The following is a 22,388-nucleotide window of genomic DNA, read 5'->3' as shown; positions in this document are numbered from 1 at the left end:
CCAGTGAGTGCTTGGTTGCTCCAAATAGATGCTTGGATGTTCTCAGAATGTACTTGGGTGCCTCTGGGAGATGCTTTTGTGATCTGGGAATTATTTGGGTGCCCAAAGTAGTTCTTGTGTGCCCTGGGACATGTTTGTCTTCAATGGAAGGAGCCCAGAAGTGCATGGATGGTCTGGGGTGGTGCTTGGGTGCTCCAGAGAGATGCTCATGTGCTCCAGGAAGGTTGCTTGGATCAAGCAAGGAGATGCTAGTATGCCCTGGAAAAATGCTTGGGGATTCCAGGGAGATCCTTGGGTCCTCCAGGAAGGTGCTTGTGTTCCCCAGGGAGATGCTTGTGTGGTTTCTCCAAGGAGGTGCTTCATTGCTGTGTGGAGATACTTGGGTCCTGCAAGGATTTTCTTGTGTGCCCCATGGAGATGTTTGGGTGCCCACGGTTGATGCTACTCTTCCACAGAGAGGAGCTTGGGTCTTCCAAGAAGATATTAGATAGAACTATGGAGATGCTTGGGTGCTTGAAGGATATTCTTATCTCAGGTAGATTCTTGAATACTCTAGGTAGGTGCTTAATGTCTCCAAGGAATTGTTTGGGAGCCCTGTCATGATGACTTCAGGAGGTGAGGAGGTGTTTGGGTTCCCTAGCTTGAATCTTGCATGTCAAGGGATGTGCTATGGGGCACGAGGGGATTGTTTGGAAGCCTCAGAAGGTTTGGGTGCACCACAAAGTTCCCTGTGTTCTCCAGGAAGATGCTTCTGTGCTGTTAGGAAAGGCTTGTGTCGTCCAAGAAGTGTTTTTTTTTTTTTGTTTTGTTTTTTTTGTTTTTTTTTGTTTTTGTTTTGTTTTGTTTTGTTTTGTTTTTGGGTGGGGGGATATGCTTGGGAACTCAAAAGGGGTGCCCTGTGGAGATTTTGAGTGCCTCAGGAGGTTTCCCCAGGCAAATGTTTGTGTGCCCAGCAGAGATGCCTGGCTTCTCACAACATATACCTGGTTGCCAAAGGGAGATGCTTGGGTGTCAAAGAAAGATGTCAATATGTTCTGGAGATACTTGAGTTCCCTTGGAAATGCCTCAGTACCTAGGTGAGATGACTGTGGGATATAGAGAGTTGCTGGAGCTTGGAGCAAGCAAGCGCCTCCATGGGGCACAAAAGCATCACTCGTGCTCCTCAGTATCTCCATAGGGCATGCATGAACATTCTTGGAGCTCCCAAGCACCTCCCTACAGCCATCGAGCACCTCCAAGGAGAATACACACATGGCTCTGGGATGCCCAGGATTTCCCAGTGTCACCCACAAACCTCTATGGACTCCTGAAGCCCCTCAGCCTGGCACACCACACGTCTCTGGGGCACTCAGTCATCTGACATCCGAGTCCAGAGAAGGGTGATGAAGCTCGTGAGGGGCCTGGAGAACAAGTCCTACGAGGAGTGGCTGAGGGAGCTGGGCTTGTTCAGCCTGGAGAAAAGGAGGTTCAGGGGCGACCTTATCGCTCTCTACAGGTACCTTAAAGGAGGCTGTAGTGAGGTGGGGGTTGGCCTGTTCTCCCACGTGCCTGGTGACAGGACGAGGGGGAATGGGCTTAAGTTGCGCCAGGGGAGTTTTAGGTTGGATGTTAGGAAGAACTTCTTTACCGAAAGGGTTGTTAGACATTGGAACGGGCTGCCCAGGGAAGTGGTGGAGTCACCATCCCTGGAGGTCTTTAAAAGATGTTTAGATGTAGAACTTAGGGATATGTTTTAGTGGGGACTGTTAGTGTTAGGTCAGAGGTTGGACGCGATGATCTTGAGGTCTCTTCCAACCTAGAAATTCTGTGATTCTGTGATTCTGTGATCTCTTTAGAGTACCCAAGCTTATCCAAAGGGTAGACAAGCATCTTCATGGAGGAGCCAAGGACCTCCTTGGGGTGGCCAGGCATTTCCACAGGGTACCCAATCATCTTCCCAAGAGAAACAAAGCACCTCTCTTGAGGCACCAAGCATCTCTGAACAACACTAAAACAGTCCCCTGGAGCAATCAAATATCTCCCCAGGACAAAGAAGCATCTCCATCAGGTACCCAAGCACCTTCCCAGGGCATCCAAGCACCTTCCTGGAACACTCAAGTAACTTCATGGGACACATAAAGTGTCCCTAGGGGAATCCTAGAATCTCCTGTGTAGTCCCCAGCAAGTTTCTGGACCTTGCCAAGGACCAATCCAAGGCACCTTGCGTTTCCCTGAAAACCCCCATCCTCCCCCTCCTAGGACTAATCCTCGCCGCTGCGGGGAAATCCGCACAATTTGGTCTACACCCATGACTACCTGCAGCCATGGAAGGCCCCACCCCCGTATCTGCCCTATTACACTCCAGCACCATAGTCGTAGCCGGGATCTTCCTACTTATCCGCATACACCCGCTACTAGCCTCCAACCAAACAGCCCTAACTGCATGTCTATGCCTCGGCGCCCTATCAACCCTATTCGCCGCCACATGCGCCCTAACCCAAAACGACATTAAAAAAATCATCGCTTTCTCATCATCCAGTCAGCTCGGACTAATAATAGTCGCCATCGGACTAAACCTCCCCCAACTAGCGTTCTTACACATCTCAACCCATGCCTTCTTCAAAGCCATACTGTTCCTATGCTCCGGGTCCATTATCCACAGCCTAAACGGAGAACAGGACATCCGAAAAATAGGCGGCCTGCAAAAAACACTCCCAGTCACTACCTCCTGCCTAACCATTGGCAATCTAGCACTCATGGGAACCCCATTTTTAGCTGGATTTTACTCAAAAGACCTCATAATCGAAAGCCTAAATACATCCTACTTAAACACCTGGGCCCTATCACTAACCCTCCTAGCCACAGCATTCACTGCAACCTACAGCATCCGCATAACCCTCCTAGTCCAAGCCGGGCGAACTCGTATCCCCCCAATCACACCAATAAACGAAAACAACCCACTAATCACTGCCCCCCTAACTCGCCTTGCCCTAGGCAGCATCATGGCAGGAATACTAATCACCTCCTTCATCACACCAACCAAAACACCCCCAATAACCATACCCCTCATCACCAAAACTGCTGCCATCCTAGTGACAGTCCTAGGAGTCATCCTAGCCCTTGAGCTCTCGAACATAACACACACCCTCACCCACCCCAAACCAAGCCGCCTCGTAAACTTCTCCTCCCTGCTAGGCTACTTCAACCCCCTGGTCCACCGATTCTGCTCCAAAACCCTGCTAGAAAAGGGGCAAAACATCGCCCTACACCTAATTGACCTCTCCTGGCTCAAAAAAATAGGGCCAGAAGGCCTCGCCGAGCTGCAGGTGGCCGCAAGCAAAGCCGCAACCCTGGCGCACACCGGGCTTATCAAAACCTACTTAGGATCTTTCGCCCTATCCATCCTAGTAATAATCCTGACCACACAGACCTTCTAATGGCCCCAAACATCCGCAAATCCCACCCCCTACTAAAAATAATCAACAACTCCCTAATCGACCTTCCCGCGCCCTCTAATATCTCCGCCTGATGAAACTTCGGGTCTCTGCTCGCCATCTGCCTGGCCACACAAATCCTCACAGGCCTCCTACTGGCTATGCACTACACCGCAGACACATCCCTTGCTTTCTCCTCAGTGACCAACACATGCCGAAACGTCCAATATGGCTGACTCATCCGCAACCTCCACGCCAATGGCGCCTCATTCTTCTTCATCTGCATCTACCTGCACATCGGACGAGGCTTCTACTACGGCTCCTACCTGTATAAAGAAACCTGAAATACAGGAGTAATCCTACTGCTCACTCTTATAGCAACCGCCTTTGTAGGTTATGTCCTGCCATGAGGACAAATATCATTCTGAGGAGCTACCGTAATTACCAACTTATTTTCAGCCCTCCCATACATCGGACAGACCCTGGTAGAATGGGCCTGAGGAGGATTCTCGGTGGACAACCCAACCCTAACCCGATTCTTCGCCATTCACTTCCTACTGCCCTTTTTAATCGCAGGAATCACCCTAGTCCACTTAACCTTCCTACACGAATCAGGCTCAAACAACCCCCTAGGTCTTGTATCAGACTGTGACAAAATCCCATTCCACCCCTACTTCTCCTTCAAAGACCTCCTAGGATTTATCCTCATGCTTACCCCCCTCATAGCACTAGCCCTATTCTCACCTAACCTTCTAGGGGACCCAGAAAACTTCACCCCCGCAAACCCCCTAGTAACCCCACCACACATTAAACCAGAATGATACTTCCTATTCGCCTACGCCATCCTGCGATCAATCCCAAACAAACTAGGAGGCGTCCTAGCACTAGCCGCCTCCGTACTAATCCTATTCCTGGTCCCCTTCCTCCACAAATCTCCCTCAACCCAGCCCTACTTACCGCAATAGCCCTGGCCTCAGCAGCATTGGGAGGCTGAATAGGACTAAATCAAACACAAACACGCAAAATCCTAGCCTTCTCATCCATCTCTCACCTAGGCTGAATCGCCATCATCCTAGTCTACAGCCCCAAGCTAGCACTACTCACCTTCTATCTCTACACAATCATGACATCAGCTGTATTCATGGCCCTAAACAAGATTAAAGCTCTCAACCTGTCCATAATCCTAACCTCATGGACAAAAACCCCGGTACTAAACGCCACCCTAATGCTAGTACTGCTGTCCCTAGCAGGCCTCCCCCCACTGACAGGGTTTATGCCAAAGTGACTCATCATCCAAGAGCTAACTAAGCAAGAAATAACACCCGCAGCCATAGCAATCGCCATGCTATCCCTACTTAGCCTATTCTTCTACCTACGCCTCGCATACCACTCAACAATCACCCTCCCACCAAACTCGTCCAACCACATAAAACAGTGGTACACTAGCAAACCCCCAAGCACGCCCACCGCAATCCTAGCCTCACTATCAATCCTCCTACTCCCCCTCTCCCCCATAGTCCACGCTATTGTCTAGAAACTTAGGATAACACCCACCTAAACCGAAGGCCTTCAAAGCCTTAAATAAGAGTTAAACCCTCTTAGTTTCTGCGCTAAGACCAACAGGACACTAACCTGTATCTCCTGGATGCAAACCAGACGCTTTAATTAAGCTAAAGCCTTTACTAGACAGACGGGCTTCGATCCCGCAAAATTTTGATGCTTTTGATGAGTTGAGGCATGCCATTAAGGAGGGGATAATTCCTCTTTAGCTAGCTTAAAAGGCTAGTGCTGTTGCATAGCTTCTTAATGATTAGGATGATGATAGGAGGGATGATCAGGCTTCAAAGTATGGGAGTGGGGTAGATTCTACTACAATAGGCATGTAGCTGTGGTTAGCCCCGCAGATTTCTGAGCACTGGCCGTAGAAAATCCCAGGCCGGGTGGTAATGAATGAGGTTTGGTTTAGTCGGCCTGGGATTGCATCTGTTTTAACTCCGAGCGTTGGAACTGCTCATGAGTGAAGTACGTCTCCGGCAGTAATAATTACGCGGATCGGTGACTCTATGGGTACGACTACGCGGTGGTCAACTTCTAAGAGTCGGAAGTGTCCATTTGGCAGGTCTGTGGTGGGAATTATGTAGGAGTCGAATGAGAGGTCCTTGAAGTCTGTGTATTCGTAGCTTCAGTATCACTGGTGGCCAATGGCTTTTAGTGTGAGGTCTGGCTCGTCGATTTCGTCTATTATGTACAGGATTTGTAGGGATGGGAGGGCGAGGAGTACTAGGACGATGGCGGGTAGGATTGTTCAGATTAGTTCTACTTCTTGGGCGTCTACTGCATTGGATGATAGTTTTTCTATTAGCATGTGGGCTAAGAGGTATAGGACTAGGCTGCAGATAGCTAAGGCAACAATCAGAGCGTGGTCGTGGAATTCAACGAGTTCTTCTATAATGGGTGATGAGGCGTCTTGGAATCCTAGTTGGGAGTGGTTGGCCACGTGAGATGTACAGGGCTTTCACCTGTGATTTAGCCTTGACAAGGCTATGTAATTGGTTTACTAACATCTCATGAGAAAGAAGCATGAGTGGTTAATGCAGCTGGCTTGAAACCAGTGTATGGAGGTTCGATTCCTTCCTTTCTTGTACTTGAACGAAAGCTGGCTCCTCGAAGGTGTGGTATGGAGGGGGGCAGCCGTGGATTCACTCAATGTTTGTGGCGGTTAATTCTGGTTGGAGGACTTTCCGTTTGGCTGAGAAGGCTTCTCAGATGATGAACATTAGTATGATTACGGCCACTATTGAGATCAGGGACCCAATAGAGGAGACGGTGTTTCACAGTGTGTAGGCATCAGGGTAGTCCGAGTATCGTCGGGGCATTCCTGCCAGGCCTAGGAAGTGTTGGGGGAAGAATGTTAGGTTTACCCCTGTAAATATCACTCCGAAGTGGGCTTTTGCTCATGTTTGGTGTAGGGTGAATCCTGTAAGAAGGGGGAATCAGTGAGTGAATCCAGCTAGGATGGCAAAGACAGCGCCCATAGATAGTACGTAGTGGAAGTGGGCGACTACGTAGTACGTGTCATGCAGGGCGATATCTAGGGAGGAGTTCGCAAGGACGATCCCTGTTAGTCCTCCGATGGTAAATAGGAAGATAAACCCTAGAGCTCAGAGTATTGGGGGATCTCATTTGATTGTCCCTCCGTGTAGGGTGGCGAGTCAGCTAAAGACTTTGATTCCGGTAGGGATGGCGATGATTATAGTGGCGGATGTGAAGTAGGCCTGGGTGTCAACGTCTATTCCTACAGTGAACATGTGGTGGGCTCAGACGATAAATCCCAGGAAGCCGATGGATAGCATGGCTCAGACTATTCCTATGTAGCCAAAGGGTTCCTTATTGCCCGAGTAGTATGTGACTACGTGGGAGATAATTCCGAATCCTGGGAGGATTAAGATATAGACTTCTGGGTGGCCGAAGAATCAAAATAGGTGCTGGTACAGGATTGGGTCTCCCCCTCCGGCAGGATCAAAGAATGTGGTGTTTAGGTTTCGGTCGGTTAGTAGCATTGTGATGCCGGCGGCGAGGACGGGGAGTGATAGGAGGAGCAGGATGGCGGTAATTAGGACTGATCAGACGAAAAGTGGGGTTTGGTATTGTGAGAGTGCGGGGGGTTTTATGTTGATGGCTGTGGTAATGAAGTTAATGGCTCCGAGGATGGAGGAGACACCGGCCAGGTGAAGTGAGAAGATAGCCAGGTCTACTGAGGCTCCGGCGTGGGCTAGGTTGCCTGCTAGAGGTGGGTATACGGTTCAACCTGTACCAGCGCCAGCTTCTACAGTGGATGAGGCGAGTAGAAGAAGGAATGATGGCGGGAGGAGTCAGAAGCTTATGTTGTTTATTCGTGGGAATGCTATGTCGGGGGCACCGATTATCAGGGGGACCAATCAGTTGCCGAACCCTCCAATTATGATGGGCATTACCATGAAGAAGATTATTACGAAGGCGTGAGCGGTGACGATCACGTTATAAATTTGGTCGTCGCCCAGGAGGGTCCCTGGCTGGCCTAGCTCTGCTCGGATCAGTAGGCTGAGTGCTGTGCCAATTATTCCGGCTCATGCCCCGAAGATAAGGTATAGAGTACCGATGTCTTTGTGATTGGTAGAAAATAGTCATCGATTGATGAAGGTCACGGGTAAGATGGCTGAGTGTTTAAAGCATTAGGCTGTAGTCCTTTTTACAGAGGTTCAATTCCTCTTCTTATCGGCCCTGTGGTGAAGTTCATGTTGAGTTGCAAGCTCATCGATGTGCACGAGAGTGTACCGGGGCCTTAGGCAGAGGCCAGTAGGTTTGGGCGTTTAGCTGTTAACTAAAATTTTGCGGGATCGAAGCCCGTCTGTCTAGTAAAGGCTTTAGCTTAATTAAAGCGTCTGGTTTGCATCCAGGAGATACAGGTTAGTGTCCTGTTGGTCTTAGCGCAGAAACTAAGAGGGTTTAACTCTTATTTAAGGCTTTGAAGGCCTTCGGTTTAGGTGGGTGTTATCCTAAGTTTCTAGACAATAGCGTGGACTATGGGGGAGAGGGGGAGTAGGAGGATTGATAGTGAGGCTAGGATTGCGGTGGGCGTGCTTGGGGGTTTGCTAGTGTACCACTGTTTTATGTGGTTGGACGAGTTTGGTGGGAGGGTGATTGTTGAGTGGTATGCGAGGCGTAGGTAGAAGAATAGGCTAAGTAGGGATAGCATGGCGATTGCTATGGCTGCGGGTGTTATTTCTTGCTTAGTTAGCTCTTGGATGATGAGTCACTTTGGCATAAACCCTGTCAGTGGGGGGAGGCCTGCTAGGGACAGCAGTACTAGCATTAGGGTGGCGTTTAGTACCGGGGTTTTTGTCCATGAGGTTAGGATTATGGACAGGTTGAGAGCTTTAATCTTGTTTAGGGCCATGAATACAGCTGATGTCATGATTGTGTAGAGATAGAAGGTGAGTAGTGCTAGCTTGGGGCTGTAGACTAGGATGATGGCGATTCAGCCTAGGTGAGAGATGGATGAGAAGGCTAGGATTTTGCGTGTTTGTGTTTGATTTAGTCCTATTCAGCCTCCCAATGCTGCTGAGGCCAGGGCTATTGCGGTAAGTAGGGCTGGGTTGAGAGATTTAGATGTCATTAGGAGGAGGGTCAGTGGGGGGAATTTTATGAGGGTTGAGAGTAGGAGGGCTGTTATTAGGGGGGATCCTTGTAGGACTTCTGGGAATCAGAAGTGAAATGGGACCAGGCCTAGTTTAATTGTGATTGCTGCTGTGAGCAGTAGACATGAGGTTGGGTGGTTAAGTTGTGTGATGTCTCACTGGCCGGTGGCTCAGGTGTTGGTTATGCTGGAGAATAGTACTAGGGCGGAGGCAGCTGCCTGTGTCAAGAAGTATTTTGTTGCGGCTTCTACTGCTCGCGGGTGGTGGGATTTGGAGATTAGGGGGATGATGGCTAGTGTGTTAATTTCTAGTCCGGTTCAGGCTAGGATTCAGTGGTTGCTAGAGATTGTGATTGTTGTGCCTAATGCGAGACTGAGGACTAGGACTGGGGTTGCATGGGGGTTCATTAATAGAGGAGGGGGTTGAACCATCATTTCCGGGGTGTGGGCCCGGTAGCTTGATTAGCTGACTCTACTAGAAAATAATATAAGGGAAGTATGGAGAGTTTTGATCTCTTCTGTGTAGGTTCAATTCCTACTTTTCTAAGGTCAATAGGAAATGAGAGGGCTGTTGTACCTCTATGTTCACTTTATCATAGTGACCCTTTGAGCTCAGGCACATTTCCTTATGGAAGGAGGTAGGCCTGCGTAGCAGATGGGTAGGCTAGTGTGTCAGAGGCATAGGGCTAGTGTGAGGGGTAGGAAGTTTTTTCATAGGAGGTGCATAAGCTGGTCATATCGGAATCGGGGGTAGGAGGCTCGGACCCATAGGAAGCCGGAGGATAGTAGGAGGACTTTTGTGGCTAGGATGATGGGGAATAGCTCTGTAGGGGGCCCTAGGGCGCTTGGGTTAAGGAAGATGATGGCTGTGAGCGTGTTTATCAGCATGATGTTGGCATATTCAGCTAGGAAAAACAGGGCGAAAGGCCCTGCGGCATATTCAACGTTAAACCCTGAGACCAGCTCAGACTCGCCCTCTGTCAGGTCAAATGGGGCCCGGTTTGTTTCTGCTAGGGTGGATACATATCACATTATTGCCAGGGGCCACGAGGAGAAGATGAGGTAAAGGGGTTCTTGTGCGATGGCAAAAGTGCTGAGTGTGTAGTTTCCGGTTAGTATGATTACTGATAGTAGGATGAGTGCTAGTGTTACTTCATATGAGATGGTTTGTGCAACTGCCCGTAGGGCTCCGATTAGTGCATATTTTGAGTTTGAGGCTCAGCCTGATCACAGGATTGAGTAGACGGCTAAGCTTGATATGGCTACTATAAAGAGGACCCCAAGGTTCAGGTCTACTAGTGAGAACGGGAGGGGGAGGGGCACTCAGGCGGTGAGGGCTAGGAGGAGGGCTAGTATGGGCATTATGATGAAGAGGAGCGGTGAGGAGGTGGAAGGTCGAATGGGTTCTTTAGTGAATAGTTTGATTCCGTCTGCAATGGGCTGGAGCAGGCCAAAAGGCCCCATGATGTTGGGGCCTTTACGGGATTGCATGTAGCTTAGAATTTTTCGTTCTACTAGAGTCAAGAAAGCCACGGCAATTAAGATTGGGATGATGTATAGCAGGGCTATAATGAGGTAGCTTACTATTGTTGTTTGTGGCATGTGTAGCTAGGGAGAGGATTTGAACCTCTGGGTAAAGGGCTTAAGCCTTTTGCATTTGCCGGGCTCTGCCACTCTAGCTGATCCTTTTCTAGGATTGGGGTGGTGGGGGGAGTCCTCTTCATAGTTGAGTTGGTTTCACTACTTAGAGGGAAGGCGTGCTTGTAGTATTGGCCTTCCTTTCCCGGTCCTTTCGTACTGGGGAGAGTAGTTCATAGATAGAAACCGACCTGGATTGCTCCGGTCTGAACTCAGATCACGTAGGACTATTAATCGTTGAACAAACGAACCCTTAATAGCGGCTGCACCATTAGGATGTCCTGATCCAACATCGAGGTCGTAAACCCCCCTGTCGATAGGGGCTCTTGAGGGGGATTGCGCTGTTATCCCTGGGGTAGCTTGGTCCATTAATCAATTATATTGGGTCTGGTCACTATTAGCACTTTGAGGGGTGGCTCTAAGTAAAGAGGTGTGGTCTTGTTTTTGGAGGATCTGTTGTTCTCCAAGGTCGCCCCAACCGAAAAATATCGGCCATGCTCTGCGATGTCTGTAGCCCCGGTGGGTTTAGTCTTAGGTTCGCGGTGGCCGTTGATTTTTAAGTTCCACAGGGTCTTCTCGTCTTATGTTCACATCCCCGCTTTTGCACGGGGAGATCAATTTCACTGATTATCCGTGAGAGACAGTTAAGACCTCGTTTAGCCATTCATACAAGTCTCGATTTATGGGACAATTGATTGCGCTACCTTTGCACGGTTAGGATACCGCGGCCGTTTAACCTAGGTCACTGGGCAGGCATCACCTTCAATACTTGTTTGTTTGCTGAAGGCTATGTTTTTGGTAAACAGTCGGGCCTTGTTTTGCCGAGTTCCTTTCACAGATTTTAATCTCTCTTATGGGCGCTCCTGAGTCGGGTTAACAGGGTGAGTTTATACCTGGTCTTGTAGGAGTTTTTGTATATGTCTGGGTCTGTTAATAATGTTCTCATGTAAGCTTGCGCCGCTAGAGGGGTGAGTGTGGCCCCAAGTTACTCATTTTAGCATTAATTCTCCTATATTCATAGGTTAACCTGTTTGTGGTAAGGGATTCATCTTGTTTTGGCATTTTTGAGTGGGGAGCTTTGACGCACTCTTTGTTGATGGCTGCTTTAAGGCCCACAGTAAGGTTGGTGATTAGATTTATCCGCTAGTCGAGGTTGTGTCCTTTTTTAATGGAGCTGTACCTCCATTAAATAGCTCTTAATCATCTCATTGTGGTTCTGGGTGTTGTCCGGTAGGGAAGATTAAGGGAGAACTTAGATTCATTTCACAGGTAACCAGCTATCACCCAGCTCGGTTGGCTTTTCACCTCTACTGACAAGTCATCCCACTCTTTTGCAACAGAGACGGGTTTGCTCTAATAGCTGCTCGTAAGTAGCTCGCTTGGGTTTCGGGATGGCAAACTTCAGTTCACTTTGCTTGGTTGTTCTTGCTAAATCATGATGCAAAAGGTACAAGGGTTAGTCTTTGCTGTCTCTTGCTTTAGTTTTCACTATTATTTCATCTTTCCCTTACGGTACTGGTCTCTATCGCGTCTAAGTGTCTTTTCTATCGCCTATACTAGGACTAGAAAATGTTTTGGTTAAGTCTTAATTAGTGGGATTCTTTAGTTTTGCGTTGTTTAAGCGGCTGAGCTAGAGGAAGGCTTCAAGACGACCTGGTTTAGCAGATATCTCTCAGGTGTAAGCTGAGTGCTTTGGGGTTATAGCTACGTCTTGAGTATTCTAAGTACACCTTCCGGTACACTTACCTTGTTACGACTTACCTCATCTTTGGCATTTACGTGGTATTAGTTATGTGGGGGTGTGGCTTATGAGGAGGGTGACGGGCGGTATGTACGTGCCCTAGGGCCGGCTTAAAGCGAGCTTTATTGTCCCGCTTTACTGCTAAATCCTCCTTCTAGAAGCAGTTTCATACTTCTTTCCGTGTTGCCCTATGCATAGGGAATGTAGCCCATTTCTTCCGTCCCATAGGCTATACCTTGACCTGTCTTATTAGCGGGGTGCTGTTGCGCCCACTGTTGTGCTCTCATTCGAGGTGGGCTGGCGACGGCGGTATGTAGGCTGTGCTTGGCAAGGGGCGGTTGGGTTGATCGTGGATCATCAATTACAGAACAGGCTGCTCTATGTGGGTTTAGGGCACCGCCAAGTCCTTAGAGTTTTAAGCGTTTGTGCTCGTAGTTCTCTGGCGGATACTTCGGTAGGGTAAGTATCAAGATTTAGGGCCAGGCATAGTGGGGTATCTAATCCCAGTTTGGGCCCTGGCTTTCGTGGGTTCAAATTAATCGCTAGTTTCTAAGATCATCTTGATGGTGTGTTTAGGTGCATCTTGTGCTTGCGACAGCTTAGTTGCATTTTGATCTTAGTTAGGTAGGATAGGCATCTTACCACTCTTTACGCCGCTTGTAGGACAGTTGATTTGGGTCTCTTGTATGACCGCGGTGGCTGGCACAAGATTTACCGACCCTTGGGTGGAGGCTTGCTATGACTAAGTCGAGTTTGCACTCATTGCTTAATGTTAACTACTGCTGAATACCCGTGGGGGCGTGGCTTAGCAAGGCGTCTTGGGCTACTGCTTGGGTGTGCCTGATACCCGCTCCTTAAGGCCTGGGGTGAAGGCTATTGAGGGCATTTACACTGGGGCGCGGATACTTGCATGTATATGTCTAGCAAAAACCAACTGTAAGGTTAGGACTAAGTCTTTTGTCCGCAGGCATGTTCGTGTGCCGTCTTGGCAGCTTCAGTGCCATGCTTTTGTGGTAAGCTATGTGGACGGGGCAGGTGGCTGGTTAATTGGGTAATATTTGTTAGGTCAAAGTAATGATTGTCATCGGATTTGGATCGTCTTTAGTGCTGGAGTTTCTCTAATAAATTTAGGTCATGTTGTTATGCATTCGTTTTGTGTATATATATATTGTGGGGTTGTGGTTGGGGTGGTTTTTGTTTTTAAAGTATGTCCATCGAGCATTCACTAAATAGCCCTATTATATAGAGCTGTGGAGAGAGCATTAACTGAATGTGGTCAAAGTGCATCAGTGTCAAGGTGATTCCCCATATACGCCAACCGTCTCATTGAGTAATCCCTGAGATATAGGATAGCGCGATAACGCAGGTGTGTCCAGGCCTAGATTGTGGGACCCCCGAAGTCACTGGGAAGGGCCAGCTGTGAGGTAACCCCGGAAAAAATAAAAGGAACCAGAGGCGCCAAAAAGCTGGAGGATGCCGCGATTACGCATTGAGATGGTGGAAGTATTCCACAGATGCCACTTTGAAGGGCAAGGAGAGGTGAGTGAACCCAATTGATGGCCCTGACCGAGGAACCAGAGGTGCAAAAATGTGAGGAGGGCGAGGGGTTTAGGGGGAACGTATGGGCCTGAAGCTAGTCACATCGGACATTATGTGCAAGGATTGCTGATTTCACGTGAGGTGTACGATTAATAAATCCATCTGGTACGCAGCCTCATGAGTAATGGGGGATGGAGGGGAACCTGGACGTTGGTAGGGTATGTCTGTCAAGCATTCATCTTATGGGGCCTTGTTCTGGTTGGGGGCATGTTATGTGGTGTTGAGGGTGTTGGGTATTAGAGCATTCACTCTGGGTCCGTTGGGAGGGTAGTCCGTTGAGTAGGGTATGTCCGTTAACATGTGATGGGTTTAGTCCGTGCATGTAGGATAGTTGGTTAATAGTGTTTATTACCGGGACCATAGGTTAATATATGGGGAATATAAATGTATGCACGATATGCATAACCAAATAACCCCGCAACCCCTGGGGGGGGAAGGGGGGGGGGGTCCTGAGAGCATTATTAGGCTATTCTAACTGTTCTTGTAGTTGAAAATAACAATAACGGCTTTTCGAGCCGTAGGTCTCGGGTAGTGGCCGAGCAGGAATAATGACTTATTTTGTATTTTTTCTAGGAATCTGCTTTGTTGTGGGTGTTTTAGGTGTAGCATCGAATCCTTCGCCGTACTATGGGGTAGTTGGCTTAGTTTTAGCATCTGTGGCTGGGTGCGGATGGTTGTTGAGCCTTGGGGTTTCGTTTGTAGCCCTGGTGATGTTTATGGTGTATTTGGGGGGCATGTTGGTAGTATTTGTCTACTCTGTAGCTCTGGCCGCGGAGCCTTTTCCGGAAGCTTGGGGGGATTGACGTGTGGTTGGACATGCGGCGGCACTTGCGGCGGTGGTTTTAGGGGGGTTGGTATTGGGTGGGTTTGTTGGGTCTTGGGGGTTAGGGGTTGTAACTGTTGATAGTGTTGGAATGTTTACTGTACGGCTGGATTTTAGTGGGGTGGTTATGCTTTATTCGCGTGGGGTTGGGATGTTTTTGGTTGCAGGTTGAGGGCTCTTGTTGACTTTATTTGTTGTGTTGGAGCTTGTGCGGGGGTTGTCTCGGGGGGCTATTCGGGCAGTTTAGGGGTCGGGATCAGAGAATAGTTTATTGTAAAATACCAGCTTTGGGAGCTGGAGATAAAGGTTTAATCCCTTTTTTTCTGAGGCCTGGGAGTACTCTAAGAAGTGGTTAGTCTTCAGTCTTTGGTTTACAAGACCAATGTTTTGTATAAACTATTAGAGTATTTAGCAGTTAAGCGTTTTGTTTTCTAGGGCACTTACGGCAGGGAAGAGGAATAGGAGGATGGTGAAGTAAGTAATTGATGCGAGTTGCCCGATGATGATGAATGGGTGTTCGACAGGTTGGCTTCCCACTCATGTTAGGACGAGGAGGTTGGCCACTAGTGTTCAGAATAGGAGCTGGGAGAGCGGCCGGAATGTTATTGTTCGTTGTTTTGATTTGTGGAGGAAGGGGACCAGGAATAGGATTAGTACGGAGGCGGCTAGTGCTAGGACGCCTCCTAGTTTGTTTGGGATTGATCGCAGGATGGCGTAGGCGAATAGGAAGTATCATTCTGGTTTAATGTGTGGTGGGGTTACTAGGGGGTTTGCGGGGGTGAAGTTTTCTGGGTCCCCTAGAAGGTTAGGTGAGAATAGGGCTAGTGCTATGAGGGGGGTAAGCATGAGGATAAATCCTAGGAGGTCTTTGAAGGAGAAGTAGGGGTGGAATGGGATTTTGTCACAGTCTGATACAAGACCTAGGGGGTTGTTTGAGCCTGATTCGTGTAGGAAGGTTAAGTGGACTAGGGTGATTCCTGCGATTAAAAAGGGCAGTAGGAAGTGAATGGCGAAGAATCGGGTTAGGGTTGGGTTGTCCACCGAGAATCCTCCTCAGGCCCATTCTACCAGGGTCTGTCCGATGTATGGGAGGGCTGAAAATAAGTTGGTAATTACGGTAGCTCCTCAGAATGATATTTGTCCTCATGGCAGGACATAACCTACAAAGGCGGTTGCTATAAGAGTGAGCAGTAGGATTACTCCTGTATTTCAGGTTTCTTTATACAGGTAGGAGCCGTAGTAGAAGCCTCGTCCGATGTGCAGGTAGATGCAGATGAAGAAGAATGAGGCGCCATTGGCGTGGAGGTTGCGGATGAGTCAGCCATATTGGACGTTTCGGCATGTGTTGGTCACTGAGGAGAAAGCAAGGGATGTGTCTGCGGTGTAGTGCATAGCCAGTAGGAGGCCTGTGAGGATTTGTGTGGCCAGGCAGATGGCGAGTAGAGACCCGAAGTTTCATCAGGCGGAGATATTAGAGGGCGCGGGAAGGTCGATTAGGGAGTTGTTGATTATTTTTAGTAGGGGGTGGGATTTGCGGATGTTTGGGGCCATTAGAAGGTCTGTGTGGTCAGGATTATTACTAGGATGGATAGGGCGAAAGATCCTAAGTAGGTTTTGATAAGCCCGGTGTGCGCCAGGGTTGCGGCTTTGCTTGCGGCCACCTGCAGCTCGGCGAGGCCTTCTGGCCCTATTTTTTTGAGCCAGGAGAGGTCAATTAGGTGTAGGGCGATGTTTTGCCCCTTTTCTAGCAGGGTTTTGGAGCAGAATCGGTGGACCAGGGGGTTGAAGTAGCCTAGCAGGGAGGAGAAGTTTACGAGGCGGCTTGGTTTGGGGTGGGTGAGGGTGTGTGTTATGTTCGAGAGCTCAAGGGCTAGGATGACTCCTAGGACTGTCACTAGGATGGCAGCAGTTTTGGTGATGAGGGGTATGGTTATTGGGGGTGTTTTGGTTGGTGTGATGAAGGAGGTGATTAGTATTCCTGCCATGATGCTGCCTAGGGCAAGGCGAGTTAGGGGGGCAGTGATTAGTGGGTTGTTTTCGTTTATTGGTGTGATTGGGGGGATACGAGTTCGCCCGGCTTGGACTAGGAGGGTTATGCGGATGCTGTAGGTTGCAGTGAATGCTGTGGCTAGGAGGGTTAGTGATAGGGCCCAGGTGTTTAAGTAGGATGTATTTAGGCTTTCGATTATGAGGTCTTTTGAGTAAAATCCAGCTAAAAATGGGGTTCCCATGAGTGCTAGATTGCCAATGGTTAGGCAGGAGGTAGTGACTGGGAGTGTTTTTTGCAGGCCGCCTATTTTTCGGATGTCCTGTTCTCCGTTTAGGCTGTGGATAATGGACCCGGAGCATAGGAACAGTATGGCTTTGAAGAAGGCATGGGTTGAGATGTGTAAGAACGCTAGTTGGGGGAGGTTTAGTCCGATGGCGACTATTATTAGTCCGAGCTGACTGGATGTTGAGAAAGCGATGATTTTTTTAATGTCGTTTTGGGTTAGGGCGCATGTGGCGGCGAATAGGGTTGATAGGGCGCCGAGGCATAGACATGCAGTTAGGGCTGTTTGGTTGGAGGCTAGTAGCGGGTGTATGCGGATAAGTAGGAAGATCCCGGCTACGACTATGGTGCTGGAGTGTAATAGGGCAGATACGGGGGTGGGGCCTTCCATGGCTGCAGGTAGTCATGGGTGTAGACCAAATTGTGCGGATTTCCCCGCAGCGGCGAGGATTAGTCCTAGGAGGGGGAGGATGGGGGTTTTCAGGGAAACGCAAGGTGCCTTGGATTGGTCCTTGGCAAGGTCCAGAAACTTGCTGGGGACTACACAGGAGATTCTAGGATTCCCCTAGGGACACTTTATGTGTCCCATGAAGTTACTTGAGTGTTCCAGGAAGGTGCTTGGATGCCCTGGGAAGGTGCTTGGGTACCTGATGGAGATGCTTCTTTGTCCTGGGGAGATATTTGATTGCTCCAGGGGACTGTTTTAGTGTTGTTCAGAGATGCTTGGTGCCTCAAGAGAGGTGCTTTGTTTCTCTTGGGAAGATGATTGGGTACCCTGTGGAAATGCCTGGCCACCCCAAGGAGGTCCTTGGCTCCTCCATGAAGATGCTTGTCTACCCTTTGGATAAGCTTGGGTACTCTAAAGAGATCACAGAATCACAGAATCACAGAATTTCTAGGTTGGAAGAGACCTCAAGATCATCGCGTCCAACCTCTGACCTAACACTAACAGTCCCCACTAAAACATATCCCTAAGTTCTACATCTAAACATCTTTTAAAGACCTCCAGGGATGGTGACTCCACCACTTCCCTGGGCAGCCCGTTCCAATGTCTAACAACCCTTTCGGTAAAGAAGTTCTTCCTAACATCCAACCTAAAACTCCCCTGGCGCAACTTAAGCCCATTCCCCCTCGTCCTGTCACCAGGCACGTGGGAGAACAGGCCAACCCCCACCTCACTACAGCCTCCTTTAAGGTACCTGTAGAGAGCGATAAGGTCGCCCCTGAACCTCCTTTTCTCCAGGCTGAACAAGCCCAGCTCCCTCAGCCACTCCTCGTAGGACTTGTTCTCCAGGCCCCTCACGAGCTTCATCACCCTTCTCTGGACTCGGATGTCAGATGACTGAGTGCCCCAGAGACGTGTGGTGTGCCAGGCTGAGGGGCTTCAGGAGTCCATAGAGGTTTGTGGGTGACACTGGGAAATCCTGGGCATCCCAGAGCCATGTGTGTATTCTCCTTGGAGGTGCTCGATGGCTGTAGGGAGGTGCTTGGGAGCTCCAAGAATGTTCATGCATGCCCTATGGAGATACTGAGGAGCACGAGTGATGCTTTTGTGCCCCATGGAGGCGCTTGCTTGCTCCAAGCTCCAGCAACTCTCTATATCCCACAGTCATCTCACCTAGGTACTGAGGCATTTCCAAGGGAACTCAAGTATCTCCAGAACATATTGACATCTTTCTTTGACACCCAAGCATCTCCCTTTGGCAACCAGGTATATGTTGTGAGAAGCCAGGCATCTCTGCTGGGCACACAAACATTTGCCTGGGGAAACCTCCTGAGGCACTCAAAATCTCCACAGGGCACCCCTTTTGAGTTCCCAAGCATATCCCCCCACCCAAAAACAAAACAAAACAAAACAAAACAAAAACAAAAAAAAACAAAAAAAACAAAACAAAAAAAAAAAAACACTTCTTGGACGACACAAGCCTTTCCTAACAGCACAGAAGCATCTTCCTGGAGAACACAGGGAACTTTGTGGTGCACCCAAACCTTCTGAGGCTTCCAAACAATCCCCTCGTGCCCCATAGCACATCCCTTGACATGCAAGATTCAAGCTAGGGAACCCAAACACCTCCTCACCTCCTGAAGTCATCATGACAGGGCTCCCAAACAATTCCTTGGAGACATTAAGCACCTACCTAGAGTATTCAAGAATCTACCTGAGATAAGAATATCCTTCAAGCACCCAAGCATCTCCATAGTTCTATCTAATATCTTCTTGGAAGACCCAAGCTCCTCTCTGTGGAAGAGTAGCATCAACCGTGGGCACCCAAACATCTCCATGGGGCACACAAGAAAATCCTTGCAGGACCCAAGTATCTCCACACAGCAATGAAGCACCTCCTTGGAGAAACCACACAAGCATCTCCCTGGGGAACACAAGCACCTTCCTGGAGGACCCAAGGATCTCCCTGGAATCCCCAAGCATTTTTCCAGGGCATACTAGCATCTCCTTGCTTGATCCAAGCAACCTTCCTGGAGCACATGAGCATCTCTCTGGAGCACCCAAGCACCACCCCAGACCATCCATGCACTTCTGGGCTCCTTCCATTGAAGACAAACATGTCCCAGGGCACACAAGAACTACTTTGGGCACCCAAATAATTCCCAGATCACAAAAGCATCTCCCAGAGGCACCCAAGTACATTCTGAGAACATCCAAGCATCTATTTGGAGCAACCAAGCACTCACTGGGTCATCCAGGGATGTCCCTGGAGCAACCAGACATGCCCCTGGGGCACCCAGGCATCTCCTTTGAGCATTGTAACATCTCCCCAGGGCACACAAGCACCTCTAGGTACAAACAAAGATTGCCCTGGACACAAAAGCCTTGACATGGAACTCAGAAGCATCTCCCCAGGATACATAAGCACCTCAAAGGATAGCCGAGATCCCCCATGGGGACCTCCAGCCCCTCCCAATGGTTCACGAATACGTCCCTGGGGTACACAGACATGTCTCTGGAAACCCAATACATCTCCACAGAGCATCCAAGGTTTTCTCCGGATCACTAGGAACCTCCCTGGGGTATAAAAGTAATACAGGGGCACCCAAGAACCTCTCTAAGGCACATCCATCCCCAGGCAGAGCTCCAGGCACTCCAGCTGCTCCTTGACAGGGAGGGCGATGCCCCTTCCTCGTGTCCCCAGCCTGTCCTTCCTAAACAGCCCATGTCCTTCTATCCCAACACACCAGTCATGGGAGGCCAACATCTCCTCTGTGCCAAAGAGGTCATTTCATAGCAGCGGGCACAGATGGAACTGAGGGACTCAGTGCCTTCTTTTTGCTTTAGTCTTTGCCAAAAATCTCCCTCTTCTCTGTGCTCAGGGATATGGGAGAGAATCAGAAAATGGAAGAAAAAAATGTGGGTTGAGGTAAAAACAGTTGAAGGGGACAGAAAAGGAAGGGAGCATAATAACAAAGGAATTAGAACATGCAAGGACAGCCAGCAGCATCCTGGGCTGTGTGAGCTGGGAATGGCCAGGGGATGCAGGGAAGGGATGGTCCGGAAGATGGCATCCAGATTTCAGGTCCCTAGATCAGGAGGGATGTCAGCAAGCTGCAGAGGGTTTAGCACAAGGCCCCCAAGATGCTCTGGAGCACTCTGCCTGTGAGGAGAGGCTGAAGGTGCTGGGCTTGTTCAGCCTGGAGAAGGGCAGGACGAAGGGGACCTCCTCTGGCTGTATCTCTGGGGGGGTTGTGGAGGATGTGGAGCCAGGATCTTCAGCTGGGTTCAGAGCGGGACGACAAAAGACAACAGCTGTGAAAGTGAAAGAGGAGAGCTTCAGGCTAAAAAGAAGGCAAAAAGCCTTCTCACCATGAGCTCAGCCGGGTATCACCCAGAGGCTGTGCAGTCTCTGTCTTCGCTGGTTTTGCAAAATGCAGCAGAATCAGGCCTTGAACAGCCTGTTCTGACCATGCTTGTGACAGCTTGGGCTGCAGGCCTCCTGAGGTCCCTGCTAACATGTCTTATGGTCCTTTGACCTCAGGCCCTATTTCTGGTGCCGACAGAGGAGATGCTGTGGGGACTGAATCTTCTTGTGCTGTAGGGGATCATCTAAAGCCAGGCAGGTGAACTCCTTCTCTTCTCCCTTGTCTGTAATTGAAGCCTGGCAGGCACTGCCTCAGCCACCTCTACATTACACCTCCAGCTCCTGTCTTCCAGTTGTAAGCACCTGAAAGTCCATTGTCTGGATTTGCTCTGAGGTGTGAGAAGAAATCTGAAATTTTCTGGGGTGTTAATTCTCTCCCTCTTCATTCTGCTTCTCTTGTAGATTGCTTTTTTCACTTTCTTTCCTACCTGAAGGGAAATGCATACTCTGTCCTGGCCATAAAACTGAGCAAGTGTTCTACTTTTGCCACATTTCCACATCTCCTGGACTTTTCACCTGGAAAAATGAACATTGCATGGATGTTCATGGCCCTGCTTTCCTCCATCTCTGCAGAAAGTTCAACATTTCAGTGTGATTCACTTTGTGCAAAGACTGTGAATTGTCATGAACATTCCTGGGCAGATAAGGTTTTTAAGGGGCATGGGGCTTCGTACGAGACACAGAATAATCTTATTTAATGTTGTTGGCCTAACATTACTAGAAATGTTTAGGAAAATGTCAATAAAAATGAAAACAAAACAAAGCAACAAAATGAAAAAGACAAAGGCAAAGTTCTAAAACAGTGATACATTGCTCTCCATGGGAAGCCTGTCCCTCTCCATTGCTCTCAGTGCCTGTGTGCAGACAGTTCTGTGGGGAAAAGGGATGGGAGTTGATGCAAAGGAGCTGTAACAAGCTTCAGACCTGAGTGGAGAAGTCTGATGGGAGAAGTGCTGCAAGTCCCAGGTGGCTCCTGAAAGAAAACGTGGGGCAGGGGAAGTGATGAGCAAGGTTGACCACAGAGTGCCTGGCCTCAAAGGACTGCTTTTCTAAGCAGTTCTAAGTCCTTTCCAGACCTCCTTAGGAGACCCACTGGATCAATAGCAATGGGAGAGGGCAGGGAATTGAAATAAATCAATACAGAATCCAACTTGAAGAGAAAACTCCCTTATTATCAATTGTTCATTGAAATCTGCCTCATTCGCTATCCACCTGAAATCTCCCCAATTAGATGTACAAGCCCTGAAGCCTTGAAAGAACTGCTGGGCAGAAAGAGGGCACAGGAGGTCTCTCTGCATTATAATGAGGCCCAGGGTGTATTTGGTGCTGAGTCCATGGGCCTCTGATGCTGAGAGGAAATAACACAGGCTATCAAGAAGAAGCCAGAAGAAATGCTGAAATTTCCTGTAGTGTTAATGGATCCCACTGGGGCCCATTACCACCACAGCTCCCCTATGGACTTGTTAGTGAAGAAGATGGGAGGCAGTGATGACAGGCAGGCAAAGGCAAAGTAAAGGTGGCCCTGATGCTGAGGAAAACTTGATGTGTTTTATCAAAGCAAACACCAAGGCCTGACATCAAGCCCCAAGGAAGAGAGCTTTTGCCCCTCACACTGCTCTTCAAGGGGCAGTGGGATATGGGGTGTGTGATGGCAACTAAAGGACAACAGTACACCACCACTGCACAGGGCTGCAAGGAGGCTACATGCTTCTAGTGTCAGGAGCACAATGTGTCATCTCATAGGCCCTAGTGGCATAGACAACAGCCATAGCCAAAGGGGATTAAGACTTCTGCTGTGTCAGGGCCTTCCAGTCCTGTCAGTGCCCTTGGACATTTCCCCACAGGTTGTCCTAT

At 49.1% G+C, this 22,388-nt stretch overlaps 2 long non-coding RNA genes across 2 annotated transcripts; one reads left to right on the top strand and one right to left on the bottom strand.

Moving 5' to 3' along the window:
* Window positions 1-2,899: 2,899 nt before the first annotated feature.
* On the bottom strand, window positions 2,900-16,323 carry LOC140001131 (uncharacterized). Its single transcript, XR_011806272.1, has 2 exons — window positions 16,183-16,323; window positions 2,900-3,149 (listed from the first exon to the last, which is right to left on the bottom strand). It is a non-coding gene; the product is annotated as an uncharacterized lncRNA (long non-coding RNA).
* On the top strand, window positions 3,034-17,060 carry LOC140001132 (uncharacterized). The gene is made up of 2 exons (XR_011806273.1): window positions 3,034-3,174; window positions 16,208-17,060. It is a non-coding gene; the product is annotated as an uncharacterized lncRNA (long non-coding RNA).
* Window positions 17,061-22,388: the final 5,328 nt, after the last annotated feature.

Source organism: Anas platyrhynchos, chromosome 38 (assembly GCF_047663525.1).
Source record: "Anas platyrhynchos isolate ZD024472 breed Pekin duck chromosome 38, IASCAAS_PekinDuck_T2T, whole genome shotgun sequence".
NCBI classification, from domain to species: Eukaryota; Metazoa; Chordata; class Aves; order Anseriformes; family Anatidae; genus Anas; species Anas platyrhynchos.
This window is presented reverse-complemented; position numbering and strand designations above follow the sequence as displayed.